Genomic DNA, 13,733 nt, shown 5'->3' on the forward strand with positions numbered 1-13,733 from the left:
TAAACTACCTGTAAATGGCAGAAGACAGGCAGTTACCTTGTTAATCCATGAAGCTAATTACTGGTGGTGCTTAGAAAACAGGAGGTTACTTCAAAGCGACTATTGTTCACCCAAGGACTGCATGCTGTCAAGAGGCTGTAAAAGAACTATAAAAGGAACACTTGGGCCCTGATCCTGTTCTCACATATCTGCTTAAGCTTCATCAGGGGACGTTTGAGTCTCAAGACTGAGGTCTCCAGTCCCGTCTGGATTGCCCTGTTAATGGACATTGGACTGTAACCTATGAACTAATTCTGAAGGAACTCTTTGCAACTCTAAAGCTCACCATCTCCACTATGAAACTGACCTAAAAATGTTATCCAAGTCTCTATGTATAATGATCTTTTAACCTGTACTCTCTTTTCTTTTTTATACATTTTAGTTTAGTTAATAAGAATTGGCTGTAAGCATGTATTTAGGTAAGATCTGAAATATTCATTAATATGGTGGGTGATGTGTCTGATCCTTTGGGATTGGTAGAACTTTTTATATGATGAACAAGATTTTCAGTTTCAGAGTAACAGCCGTGTTAGTCTGTATCCGCAAAAAGAAGAACAGGAGTACTTGTGGCACAGTCATCCTCATATTTGACTTGGCTGTCTGGGTGGGAGTTCAAGCCTGGATTATTTTAAGGGAACTCTGTTTTTGGCTTCTTGGTAACCAGTAAGGTGCTGTGGAAGCTGTTTTGTTGCTAGCTTGGTGAATCTAAGTATTAGAATAACTGCCAGTTTGGGGGATTCTCTTGCATTTCCATAAAGCACTTGGCCCTGCAGGCTCACAGACAAATGTGCAGGGTGAAATTGCTACAAAGAGATCGCTGCACCTGCTGCTGAAATGCAACCACTTCTGGGGTGGAGCCCAGCAGCTGTCAGGATCACTGCACTTCAGTACAGAGCAGGAAGTGAGGAATGGTGACCCCGCCTACATAACTGCTCCTACTCCTCCTGTGCCATCCTTCTACATACTGTCCCCTCTCGTGTCCTTCTCTCACACTGGGAATGGTGCCCAAGGCCAAGCCACTCCTCATATTTGGATTTCCCTCTCCCTGTGCTGCACACAACCACCCTCCCCTCATTTAAATCTCTCCCTAAAAGCATACGTCTCCTGTGGAGCCTTTGCACTAGGAGCCACCAAAGATGGGAGATTATTTAAAATAACCTCAATGCTCTGTATTATCACAGGCAGGCCCCTCACCTGGGGCTTGATGTTTCTGAACTGTATTGTCTGGAGCTAGGTTACTCAGTGAGGTAAATGGGCAGAGATTGTCTCTTCCACTGCCCTTGTGCAGCACTGAACACGGGGTCAGTGCCCAGGGAATAACAAACAATATCTCAGACCTTGGACACTGCAGGGGGAGTTTCAGGGAGGCCAAATGTACTTATGACCTCACCTGGGATTTGGGCTGAACATGGGGGTAAAGGTCCCACACCCTCAAACAGCACCACAATGAGCCTGGTGACTGAGGACTGTAGCTTTACATCTCATTGAAAAGAGGTTGTTTAATGCAGCACTGACCTTGCTAGTACCACAGTGGGGTCGCTGCTGAGTGTGAAGGGAGAGCGCCCTCTACTGAGTCCTCCACACAGCTCCCTGCAGCACAGGACCCTAATGCCATGCTGGGCTCAGTCTGGGGACACCCCTCCCCCAGGGTACAGGAGGCTCTGGCTACCCAGACACAGTGCCCCTTAGTGCCGAATCTCACCTGCGACCCTTAGCTCAGTGGTGGCTTCCTGGCTCCATTCTGGGTTCCTCACAAAGCAATGGTATGTCCCGGCATCTGCCCCTTGGAGCCCTTTCAGCTTCAGGGAGACGTTCCCACTGCTAAACTCCTGCGGGAACAGCTCCGTCCGGGTCTGGTAACTCTCCCCTGGCAGGTCCTGGGAACCCGCATCCAAGTACTTGTGAACCGTGATAAATATTGTTCCAATTTTCCTCCACAGCACTTCCATGTTGGGCAGCCGGGCCGGGGGTGAGAGCTGGCAGGGTAACACCACATCCTGGCCAACTACCCCCACCACGGGGTGCTGGGAGCCAGCCAGGGAAAACTTCTCTGCAATAGAAAACCCCAAGAGCAGAGTGAGTGAGCAGAAAGAAGAGAGGGTGTCGCTGAGCCAGGGCCCAGCTGGTACAGACACACACTGAGTGTGAGGAGAGGGTGTCACTGAACTAAACAAAATTCCCTGTTGGGAATTGCTCATAGCAGAAGGTTCCTGAGACTGAGCCATGTGTAGCTCAATTGCGTTACTCTCTGTGTGGACACAGGGCAGTGCAGCCAGACCACAGCTGGCACAAGCTAGTGCTCCAATGCTGTCCTACAATCCCCTGGAAACCCCTCCAAAGATGCCTGTCTTGCAACCTACCTACACTCTGTTGGCAAGGGATGGCCCCAACTGGAAGCCACCTGCCAGTTCATAGTGCACTGCACGGACCCATGGCATTAAGTTACAAGCTGGGAGCAACTTCTCTGGTGAACCAGTTTCAGATCCACATAGCCCACAATGGCTGCTGAGTGGTCACCTCAGAGGGCTTCTGTCTGGCCTGAGGGTATCGGGTCTTTGATGGACCTTTGGGCTGCTGCACGTCCCTTCCATGGATTCAATAGTAGAGTTACCATATTTGAACACAGAAAAAAGAGGACACTCTACGGGGCCCCGGCCCCACCCCAACTCTGCCCCTTACCCCACCCCTGGCCCCGCCCCAACTCCGCCCCTTCCCTGCCCCCATTCCAACCCCTTCCCCAAAGTCCCCGCCCCAACTCCGCCCCCTCCCCTGAGCGCCCCGCATTCCCCCTCCTTCCTCCCAGCCACGCGAAACAGCTGCACCAATTCTAGAGTCAAGCACTCCACTAGTGTAGACTCCCATTACTTTAATGAAGCTGCTCAGTTAACACCAGTGGAAGATCTGCCCCGGCGCTCAGTTTTCGGGAGCGGTCAGGACACGCAGCTCACACTGTTCTATTTCCCAGCTCCCCAGATGCCTTGGAGCACCCAGTTCTCCTCCCTGCCTGGTAAAATCCCGGACATTTTGAGCTATTTAAAAATTCCTTCCAGACGTAATTCTTTATATGTAGTGAGTCCTTTCCTTTCACCAGTTCTTCAGTTTTCTTTCTTTCTGCAGATCACATTTTTCTCAGCAGTGGCTGATTGCTCTTTAAGAAGGCATGAAAGTCTTTACAAGAAGTTTGTCTGAAGTTGTACTGTACAAGTAGAATTCCTTTCAACGACTCAGCATTCAAGTTGGTCCTTTCCTTTGTCCACTGGCTTTGCATCAGTGAAAAAATTCGCTCTACATTTGCATTGTGAGAAGGAATAGCAAAGAAGAACTGTGCAATCTTTAACAGTTCTGAATGACACTCAATGTTTTTGGATTTTTCAAAATATTTGGTCCACTTCTGGTGTGCTAGCAAATTACTGAACTCTTCATCACTGTTGCAACTTTCCGTAAACTTCTTCAGGTTGCTGAACTGATCAAAACACTTCACGTCATCAATTTGCATCCCCTTATTGGTCAGGTACTTGATACAACGTTCCACATCACTCCAATTCGTTGTCTCACTCAGGGTAATCCACCTGAAACAAGAGAAGTCTTCCAGGGGTCTAAGCCACATCTCCAAATATTCTATATGCTGTACATATTATTTACTTCAGCACAGAATTTGTCACACTCTTCATCAATTCCTTCCATGCACTTTTGTGCCAGTAGTCCCTTAACTTTCAGGGACATAAAGTTGTGAGTCTTGCGTTCAAGAGGGATAGTCTGAACCAAGTTCAAACTGTTCAGCACTTCCACGACAGAATTGCTTTCCCTTTCGATTTCTTGGATGTAAGTTTGGAGTACACTCCTGAGTGAATGCATGTGCCAGAGGTAAATCTCACTTAATTCATACTCAAAAAATGTCTTAAGCACTATGGGTGGTTTGTCCTGTGACAGAAAGAATGACTTCAAGGCCGGAAACATCTGTATCAGCCTTGTAATGCCTGGAAATAATGACCGCCATCATGTATTCAACATCAACAAACTCACAGTACTCCTTCAGCCACTCAGTTCGGACAGTGTAGGTATGAAAGTACTGGTAAATTTTAAAAATAATGTTCTCAATGTCAACGTTCATTCTTTCTGCTGCATGGTGAACACAGTTGTTCAAAATGTGTGCTGGGCAACCCACACTAATTAATGTTCTCTTCTGCAACAACTTCTTTAAGTTTGCAAACACATTCTTTCCATCTTCATCACACCGGAGTCCTCCAAACATTGTATTGCAGTTGTCACCTGTAAATGCAATGCACTTCTCAAACAAACCATTTTTTCAAGCGTTTCTTTTACGTAATGAGCAATCGTGTCAGCAGTCTCATTAGGTGTGTTCTGGACCTCAATCAATTTTGACTGCAAACCGCCATTCTTCCAGTTGAAATACTGAATAATTACTGGAAATATTTTCACTGAACCGTGATTGCTTCCATCTGTAGCAACTCCACAGTAAGCTATGTCATTTTCTTTAAATGCTTTCAGAACAACATCAACAGAATGTGGTGCAAGCACAGAGATAACAATTATTTATCTTGGTTCTAGCACTTGAAAATTTCCGTGCCACTTCAGAATCAGGGAATGTCTTCTTCAACAAGACAGATGTGCAATCCATTGACTTAAAGCTATTATGATGCTTCACAGTATGAAATGCAAACGCACCCTCTGCTGCAGTAACAGCATCCTCTGATTTGCTGCCTGGTTTTACAAAATAATCTGTCAATTTTGTTCATAGAATCATAGAATCATAGAATATCAGGGTTGGAAGGGCCCTCAGGAGGTCATCTAGTCCAACCCCCTGCTCAAAGCAGGACCAATTCCCAACTAAATCATCCCAGCCAGGGCTTTGTCAAGCCGGGCCTTAAAAACCTCCAAAGAAGGAGACTCCACCACCTCCCTAGGTAATGCATTCCAGTGCTTCACCACCCTCCTAGTGAAAAAGTTTTTCCTAATATCCAACCTAGACCTCCCCCACTGCAACTTGAGACCATTGCTCCTTGTTCTGTCATCTGCCACCACTGAGAACAGCCAAGCTCCATCCTCTTTGGAACCCCCCTTCAGGTAGTTGAAAGCAGCTATCAAATCCCCCCTCAGTCTTCTCTTCTGCAGACTAAACAATCCCAGTTCCCTCAGCCTCTCCTCATAAGTCATGTGCTCCAGACCCCTAATCATTTTTGTTGCCCTCCGCTGGATTCTTTCCAATTTTTCCACATCCTTCTTGTAGTGTGGGGCCCAAAACTGGACACAGTATTCCAGATGAGGCCTCACCAATGTCGAATAAAGGGGAACGATCACGTTCCTCGATCTGCTGGCAATGCCCCTACTTATACAGCCCAAAATGCCGTTAGCCTTCTGGGCAACAAGAGCACACTGTTGACTCATATCCAGCTTCTCGTCCACTGTGACTCCTAGGTCCTTTTCTGCAGAACTGCTGCCTAGCCATTCGGTCCCTAGTCTGTAGCAGTGCATGGGATTCTTCCATCCTAAGTGCAGGACTCTGCACTTGTCCTTGTTGAACCTCATCAGGTTTTTTTGGCCCAATCCTCCAATTTGTCTAGGTCACTCTGGACCCTATCCTTACCCTCCAGCGTATCTACCACTCCTCCCAGTTTAGTGTCATCTGCAAACTTGCTGAGAGTGCAGTCCACGCCATCCTCCAGATCATTAATGAAGATATTAAACAAAACCGGCCCCAGGACTGACCCTTGGGGCACTCCGCTTGAAACAGGCTGCCAACTAGAAATGGAGCCATTGATCACTACCTGTTGAGCCCAACGATCTAGCCAGCTTTCTATCCACCTTACAGTCCATTCATCCAGCCCATACTTCTTTAACTTGCCGGCAAGAATACTGTGGGAGACCGTATCAAAAGCTTTGCTAAAGTCAAGGAATAACACATCCACTGCTTTCCCCTCATCCACAGAGCCAGTTATCTCATCATAAAAGGCAATTAGGTTAGTCAGGCATGAGCTCTCTCCTTGAACTGCTTTTTTGAGCTTGTCTGAGTCTGTAAATCATTAGCACCTTTATTTTTCACAGAGATGTAAGTACCAGGTCTACATACCATGCACTCAGCTTCCCATTCATCTCTACCACTTTGAAAACACGGGAATTTTGTCTTTAGTTCTGCAGTGAATTTACACTTTCATTTTGGCATTGTGTTTGCTCCTAGGATCAGGGGCAGCCAGGTTCTCCATGCGCTGCGCCCGCCATAAGCCAAGCTCAGTGGCTCCCATTGGCTGGGAAAAGCTCCAATGGGAGCTGTCAGATCCAGCACCTGCAAGCCCTGGTCCCGCAGCTCTGATTGGGCAGGTATTTTGCAGCGATCCACCACACTCCTGTGTCTCATCACAAATGGGGAGCTGAGCGCCATACAGCACGCCCCAGCCCCGGGAGCTCCGATCCACTTGCTCCAGGAGCTCCGATCCACTTGCCGGCCGGGCTCCGGGGGCGCAGGGTCCGGAGATATGGGGGCTGCCTGGCAAACCGTGAAGCCGGTAGTGCTTGGGCAGCTCGGCTCTTCAGCTGCACAGAGCTGAGGTGTCTCCCAGCAGCAACAGCCACTGCCGCTGGGGGGAATCCGCCTGCAGCTCGCAGCCTGCCGGAGCCCGCTCTAAGGTAAGCCCAGGACTGGGGCAGGGATGCTGGCAAAGCTGGGAGTATTTTTCCTGGACATGTTCAGCTTTTTGGAAATTCCCCCCGGACGGGGATTTGAGCACCAAAAAGTCGGACATGTCCGAGAAAAACCAGACGTATGGTAACCCTATTCAATACCCAAAACAGAAAATGGCTCAGATGGGGATTCACTGTTCTGGTGATCGGTGTCTGGAGGAAATTAAATATTTGAAGGTGATTTATGACTCTAGAATAGCTGTGCCTCAAGGGTCTCCATGGTCCTTTGTCCCAACATGGGACATGTAGAGGAATGACTACTGAGCTACAGCACCTGACACTCACTGTGTGGCTATAGGCGGGGAGGGATAAAGAGCAGATTTTCAAAGCCAACAAGGAGATTTTCATACCAGTGTTGCCAGCTCTTGGGCTACTAAGTGTTTTTCATAAAGCCCCAGCTCCTGAAGGCATGTGATTTTGTGAGAATCTGTTTTCATTTTTAAAAAAGCAGTTTCTAGCTCTAATAGTTGCAGAGAAAAGCTTGAAAATATGACCTGAATGTGACCAAAGACTCAAAAAACAAGGGAAATAAGAAGACCCCCAAAAGTGGTTTTGTTTTGGATTGTTTTTTAAATCTTATGATTTTTGTTGCCAATCTCCTGATTGTTGAGGCCTGGTTCATGGTGTTTGAAGGCTTGGGGTTGGTGACACTGCAGCTCCCCTTCATCCCAATGGGAACTGGACACTCCCATCCCTTAGGCAGCTGAGAAGTTCTAAGCCTTGCAGGCCATGAGAATCCAGGTCCCCAGTGGGGCAGGTCTAGCAGCATGGTGTCTTTGGGTCCTGTGGCAGGACAGGAAGTGATCAGTGTTGGGGGCTCTGGAAGCCTCTCTCAGGGGCAGCAGGAGCTGAGCGACTTGCTGCAAGATCCGACAATCCTGCCACCCAGAACTAGGACACGCCCTGGTCACCCTAATGTCATCCCCGCCCCACAGCCTCCTGGCCCTGACCCCTTTTACTATGCAGAACTGAGAAGGTCGCAGGGGGTGGGGGTTTAGTTGGGCCTCAGATCCCCCTACCCCAGCCCAGCAGGGGGCAGCGTACATGGGGGACAGGAAGGGAAATAATTGGGATTCAAACATTTTTACCAGAGAGAGAACACGGAGTCAGGAGGAGGATCCCCAGGCTGCACACACAGAGCTGCCACCATGTCGCCATGGGGACACCCTGGGCAGGGACCTGTAAGGAGAGAGCAGGGATGGTTAACACTCCCCAGGCTGTGTGAGGGGCTGGCAGTGCAGGGAACATGCCCCATCCATTGTCTAACCTGACCCACTCTGCTCCCAGGCAGGGAATCTCCCCATTGACAGGCGAGGATTTCACCCCTCCCAGGTTGCTCTGCCGCCTGCCCAGGCCTGGCACTAGGAATTTCCACCCCCAAGCAGTGCCGTGTATCCACCCCCATTTCTTCCCCAATCAGTTCTCTAACCATCCATTGGTGCAGGTGCTCCCCAATACCAGTGCAGGGTGAGCCTGCAGCAGAGCAGGGCCACTTCCGAGGTAATCCCAGTGGTACCCACATGGCTGTCAAATACCTGCTCCCCAACCCCTGATATCAACAGGAGACCATCACATCAGTAGATTTTATAGCAAGATACACAGGGGGACAGAAGGGGCCATCTCAGCTTTGCTCAGAGCTCAGACTTCCTGCCCTCAATTCTCTGGCCTATGTACACAGTGTCAGACTGGATGTACAGAATGGGCTCTTCTGGCCTTAACATCTGTGAATCTATTTCCAGCTCCCTCCAAGCCCATCCATTGTGCATGTGGTGCTTTGAAAACTGAATGTCACTGTAAATGCTGTGAGGGTTTTCCTGGTTCTGCTTGCAGGCAGTGGGCTTTATTGGGAAGTGTGTGATCTGGGTCCAGCAGCAGGCAGATGTACAGAGAGCAGCCTAGAGCAAAGTGGGGTGACCTAGGCCTCTCTGCCTTAGGGAGCAGCCTGCTTTGTCTCTCTCTGTTTTGGGTCCTTGAATATTATCGTTCTGGATTCTAAGCAATAAAGCTGTGTTACGCGGCAACCTTCCAGCCAGAGGATTTATGTTTATATCGCAATTTGTGTGTGCCAGAAGCATAACAACAGACACCTTCCCCCCAAAGAAACCTCCTTTCTGAGCCCATCCAAGATCACTTGGGAATGATATAAATTGCTAGAGGGCAGGATTAATGTTGAGACGCTGTAGGCCTGTGCCCAAGGGCCCAGAAGACTTTTGTCTTGCAATTAAAAAAACAAAACAAAAACATATGTTTCCTGGTTTCATGTGTGAGGAGAAAAGCTCAGAATCATGCCCTTGGTTTAATGATCCCATCAACACCTGTCTGAGTTTGCAGAGAGCCGGGGGCCAGAGCTCCAGGCGGGGAACTGCCCCATGCAGCTCAGCAGGTTTACTGCCAGTTTTGCTGCTCTGTGGGCCCTGCCAACCCCACCCACCAGGGACTGTGTGTGCGAGAGGGGGAAAGAGTCCTGGGGACCCAGCCCCTCGTCCCTGCCAAGTACCACTGTAATCATCTTGGGGCTCATTAAACAACAAACTAGTGAATGAGAAAGGAATAAAATGTTTATTAAAAACAAACTAGAGAGTGTCTGTGGTGAACTGCTGGGCACAACAACACTGTGTTCTTCACCCAGCTACCAGGCATGGTTCAAAATTCCTGTGTTCATAATACAGGTCTGTCGCATCTTACGCTGGGGTTACGTTCCGCAGTCAGCGCGTAAAGCGAAAGACGCATATAGTCAAAATTACATTGAGTGTAATGGCGGGCGGAATCGCCCGCACTACAGGTTCAGTATTAAAATTGATATTTTTCTCGTTTTTTTTTCTTTTTTTTTCGCCGACCGCATAAAGCTGAAATTGCGCATGTTAAATGCGCGTAAGATGCGACAGACCTGCACGAACCTATATGAGGGAATGTCTCTAAATTAGTCTTGCACAAACATATCTCTACATCTTCCCTCCTAAAAAACCCCATTAATTCATATATACCCATATGTAAACAACTAACAACTATGTAATAACACATACATTAAATTCTCCACCTGTCTAGTAACTTTCCATAATCCCAACCTGTTAACCATCTAGAGAGGAGAGGTTACCAGCACATCACTCTGGAGTGAGTCTTTACCACTCACTTTCCTCAAATACCCCTTCTCCAGGCAGGTTAGCATGGGGCATGCATGTAAACAATTGGTGACTCTAAAAGGTCTCATTTCCCTTTCAGCATGCAGTGTTCCTCAAATCAAGTCAGTATTTGACTTAACTTCATGCTTTCACCTTCTTAAAACTTAAAGGTGTTATGAATATCCAATGCTCACTCCCCAAAAACATGCAAAAGCACTGATGATTTCATGTTGTCATTTTCTCCTCTGCCTCTGACTGCTAAACACAGTTCAAATCTCTGCTGGAATTTCTTCCAGTTCTCTGCAATATTGTCTGACAATCGCAAAGTAGATGCAGGTTGCAACACATCCATTTTTGGCTTTCTTCCCTTCTTAAGCTAGTCAGGCTACTATTGTACTCATACAACATATATAAAAGCTTTTGTTCCTTCTCTGTTTGCTGCTCCACCTTCTCCCCTTGCCTCTGCTTTCAGTTTCAAACACAGGAGTTAACCTCAAAATGACTTCTGAAGTCTCTTTGTGACTCAGCACTTCTGACACCATGGAGTGATCTTGGGGTTCATTAAACAACAACCCAGTGAATGAGAAAGGAATAAATCTTTTATTAAAAACAAACTAGAGAGCATCTGTGGTGCACAGATATGCTGTGTTCTGGACCCCTGCTTCCAGGGGCTGGCTCAAAATTCCTCTATTCATATTGCCACCCCTTATGAGGGAGCCTCTCGAAATTATACTCTTGCAAAAATATATCACTACAACCAACACCCCCTGCTGAGGGAAGTAGTGTGCAAAAGGGGAGAAATTCTTGTTAATGCCCCAAGCTTTCTGGGGGCAGAGGGGGCCCATGTGCTGACCTGTCTCTCTAGGAGTGGAAGGCGGGACCCAGCCACTGCCACTCCAGTGGATAGGGGGCAGGTCTATGGGGGCCCCATGTCTGGGAGAGCCTAGGGCCCGGCATTGCCTGAATCCAGACCCACCCTCTGCAGAACTCCCAGCCCCTGCTGGCCAGGAAGGAGGGATTGGAGTCTGGAGCCCAGCCAAGCTCTCTCTATTATCATTGCATCTCCAGCCCAGCCCCAGAGCAAAGGGTGAGCGTAGGTTTTCTGCGCCATATTATTACCTATTTGCCCTTGTGCAAGGTGGGGCTCTGAGAGAGTCACAGAACTGGAGCACACCAGGCACTGGGGATTCTGGGAGGCTGGCAACACTGGGGATTTTTTTTTCTGACAAAAAAATTGTTTTCATTCAAAAGTTTTCCTGAAATCAATATTCTGACACAATGATTAAAAAATGGTTTAAAAAGAATGGAAATTCAATTAAAATCAAATGCAATCATAATGATTTTTTTTAAGTTCAGTTCTTAGTCTTTTTCTCCATCAATTCCAAACATTTGATTCCAGTCTAAGGGAATCAAAATGAACATTTTTTGCTGTGAATCATTTTATTTAACATTTTTGAATGAAATTGAGTTTTTTGGTGAAAATGTTCATATATTTTTGAAGCCATTTTTCATTAAAAATGTTATTGATGAAAATTCTTCACCAACTGTAATCACCTGCTTCTTCACAGGGCTCTTGTTCAGCCTAATAACACAGGGTAAAATACTGAAAAAGCACCTAAGTCCCATTGGCTTTCAATAGGAGTTAAGGGCCAGATCCACAAAGGGACATAGACAGATTAAGGGGTAGCTACTCTGAGAGCACCTACCAGTTCAGGCCGTGCCCTAAAGACAGCTGGGGGGTGGCTGAGAGAGACGGAGACTGTGGGCATGTGGCCAGAGTATCCTAGAGTCTGACATTTAAGCCCTCACCTGGGATTTGGAAGAACCAGGTTTCATTCCCCATTTCTGATTTGGGGCAGGGATTTGACCCCAGGTCTTTCCAATCCCAGGTGAGTCTCCTAGTAACAAGTGCTCAATAGGCCCCAGCCCATGGCCAAGGTAAGCTCCAAGGAGGGATTTCGAGGAGGGGAAGGTGGTGGCTCTGTGAATATTGGCTGGGAGCACTTCCCGTGCATGGTGGGCAGCGTGGAAGAAGCACAGAGGTGCTCGAGGGGACATTCAAGGCATTCAAGACATTCAAGGCTGCCATTGTTGGCAGAGTGTGAGTTGATGGCTTGATGCACTACTAGGTCTGACAGTTAATACGTTATCTAACACCACACATCCCTCCAGCACAAACCAGGCCTGTGCGTTCAACATCCTATGCTGGATTAACACATGTTCCAACACAACGTAATATCCCATGGAGACAAGGCTTGAAAGGGTCTGAGCCCAGCTAGGCTCAGCTAAACCTAATTGCCAGACTGAGGCTCTTTGGGGCAGGGACAGTCTCTCATGGTCTGTACGTGCAGCAGCTAGCACAATGGGGCCCTGATCTCAGTCAGGGTCTATGTATTACCTTGCATAATGGGGGCCAAACCTTGGCCGGGGTCTGTGCAGCATCTGGCACAATGGGGGCAAGGTCTCAGCTGGGGCCTCTAGGTGCTACTGTAATGCATGTAATAACAACCAGGGAGGCACCTTCCATTTAGAACTCTGAGCCAAATAACCCCCCCCCCCCCCGCCACACGCACACACACACACATGCTTCTGGCCTGGCACCCCTTCCACTAGGAGCATTGGCAGGGCAAGGCTGTGCGGCCCTTTGGAAGAGGCACCAAATCACCCGTTTGCCCATCACAACCTCCTGGGAAAGGCCACAAGGAACCCCAAATGGTCACACCTTTCAGTGAGGGGATAACGGGCTGAGCAGTGAATCACACCCACCATCGGGGTTTGCCCAGCACTGATGGGAGGTGGGAACAGGCCATGGCAGGGGGGAAGGTACTCCAGGGGGCAGGAGTGTGAGCAGCCCTGAGAGCGAAGGATCGGGGTAATAATGGGGAGGGACCTACCTTAAAGATTCAGCGTGTTCCAGGAGATGCCATGCAGTTAGCCTGGGGTCACAGCCTCATGCAGAGCACCCAAGGAACTGAATGGATGTTCTGAGGTAGACAAGGAAATGGATTGCAAAGCTGTTTGTGAACTCTGACCGGGAGATTGGAAAGTGAAAGCACCAGGGCGCTTGTCACACATTAACCTGAGTATTGCAGCAGAGGTATTATCTGGCCAGGACCCAGAACAAGTGTTTGGTTACCTGAGCAGACATGGTGAGCAGTGAGGAGTTCATACAGCGATGAGCCACCTCTGCATTGCTTGGCAGAGGCGGCCCTAGACTAGCTGCCAGCAACTGGCAGCCTATGTGAACCATGCAATTATCACCCCCAAACCTCAAGGGCAGATCTAGGCTGAGGTTTTTGGTAAACTGGGAAACATTTTGCTGCTTTTTTCCTTTTAATGTTCTTTAAGTGTTTTTTTTAAACAGAGGCTTAATTATTCAATTTGTCCGTCCATTTGTCTGTCCAACCAATGTTTCTGAGATCAGATAAAATAGAGACACAAATTTTTCAGAATAGATTTGTACACGACAGCTAGATGATATTTCAATCTGATTTCAAATAAAAATGCATTAAAATGTTAATTATAATTTTTATTATTACAAATCCAAAATCATCCATTATGCTGCCCTGCTTTAACTGCCATTACCACCACATCCAATATAGAAAGAAATAAGAAAACTCTTCAATGAACTTTAACCTGTATTTACAAAACACTCCAAATAAAACACACTCTGTACTCTTAAAACATGACTTTACTTGCTTTAAGTTTTGAAAATTCAGTCACTAGTTCTTTTAGATCCAGTTTTCTTTGTTGCTTTTTACAGATCTGGACTAACACGGCTGCCCCTCTGATACTTAAAAGAATGCGTAGAGCTATAAAAATGTTTGGAAAACTGTCTGAGAGTTTATTTTCACAAACAAAGTTCATTACTTCTTCAGT

The 13,733-nt window shown here is 47.6% G+C and overlaps 1 pseudogene; it reads right to left on the bottom strand.

Annotated features, from left to right (window-relative positions):
- LOC128826713 (butyrophilin subfamily 3 member A1-like) overlaps positions 1–7,893 on the bottom strand; it is a 42,053-nt pseudogene extending 34,160 nt beyond the window's left edge.
- Between the last annotated feature and the right edge of the window lie 5,840 nt (positions 7,894–13,733).

The sequence above is a fragment of the Malaclemys terrapin genome, chromosome 20, assembly GCF_027887155.1.
Source record: "Malaclemys terrapin pileata isolate rMalTer1 chromosome 20, rMalTer1.hap1, whole genome shotgun sequence".
Taxonomy (NCBI): domain Eukaryota; kingdom Metazoa; phylum Chordata; order Testudines; family Emydidae; genus Malaclemys; species Malaclemys terrapin.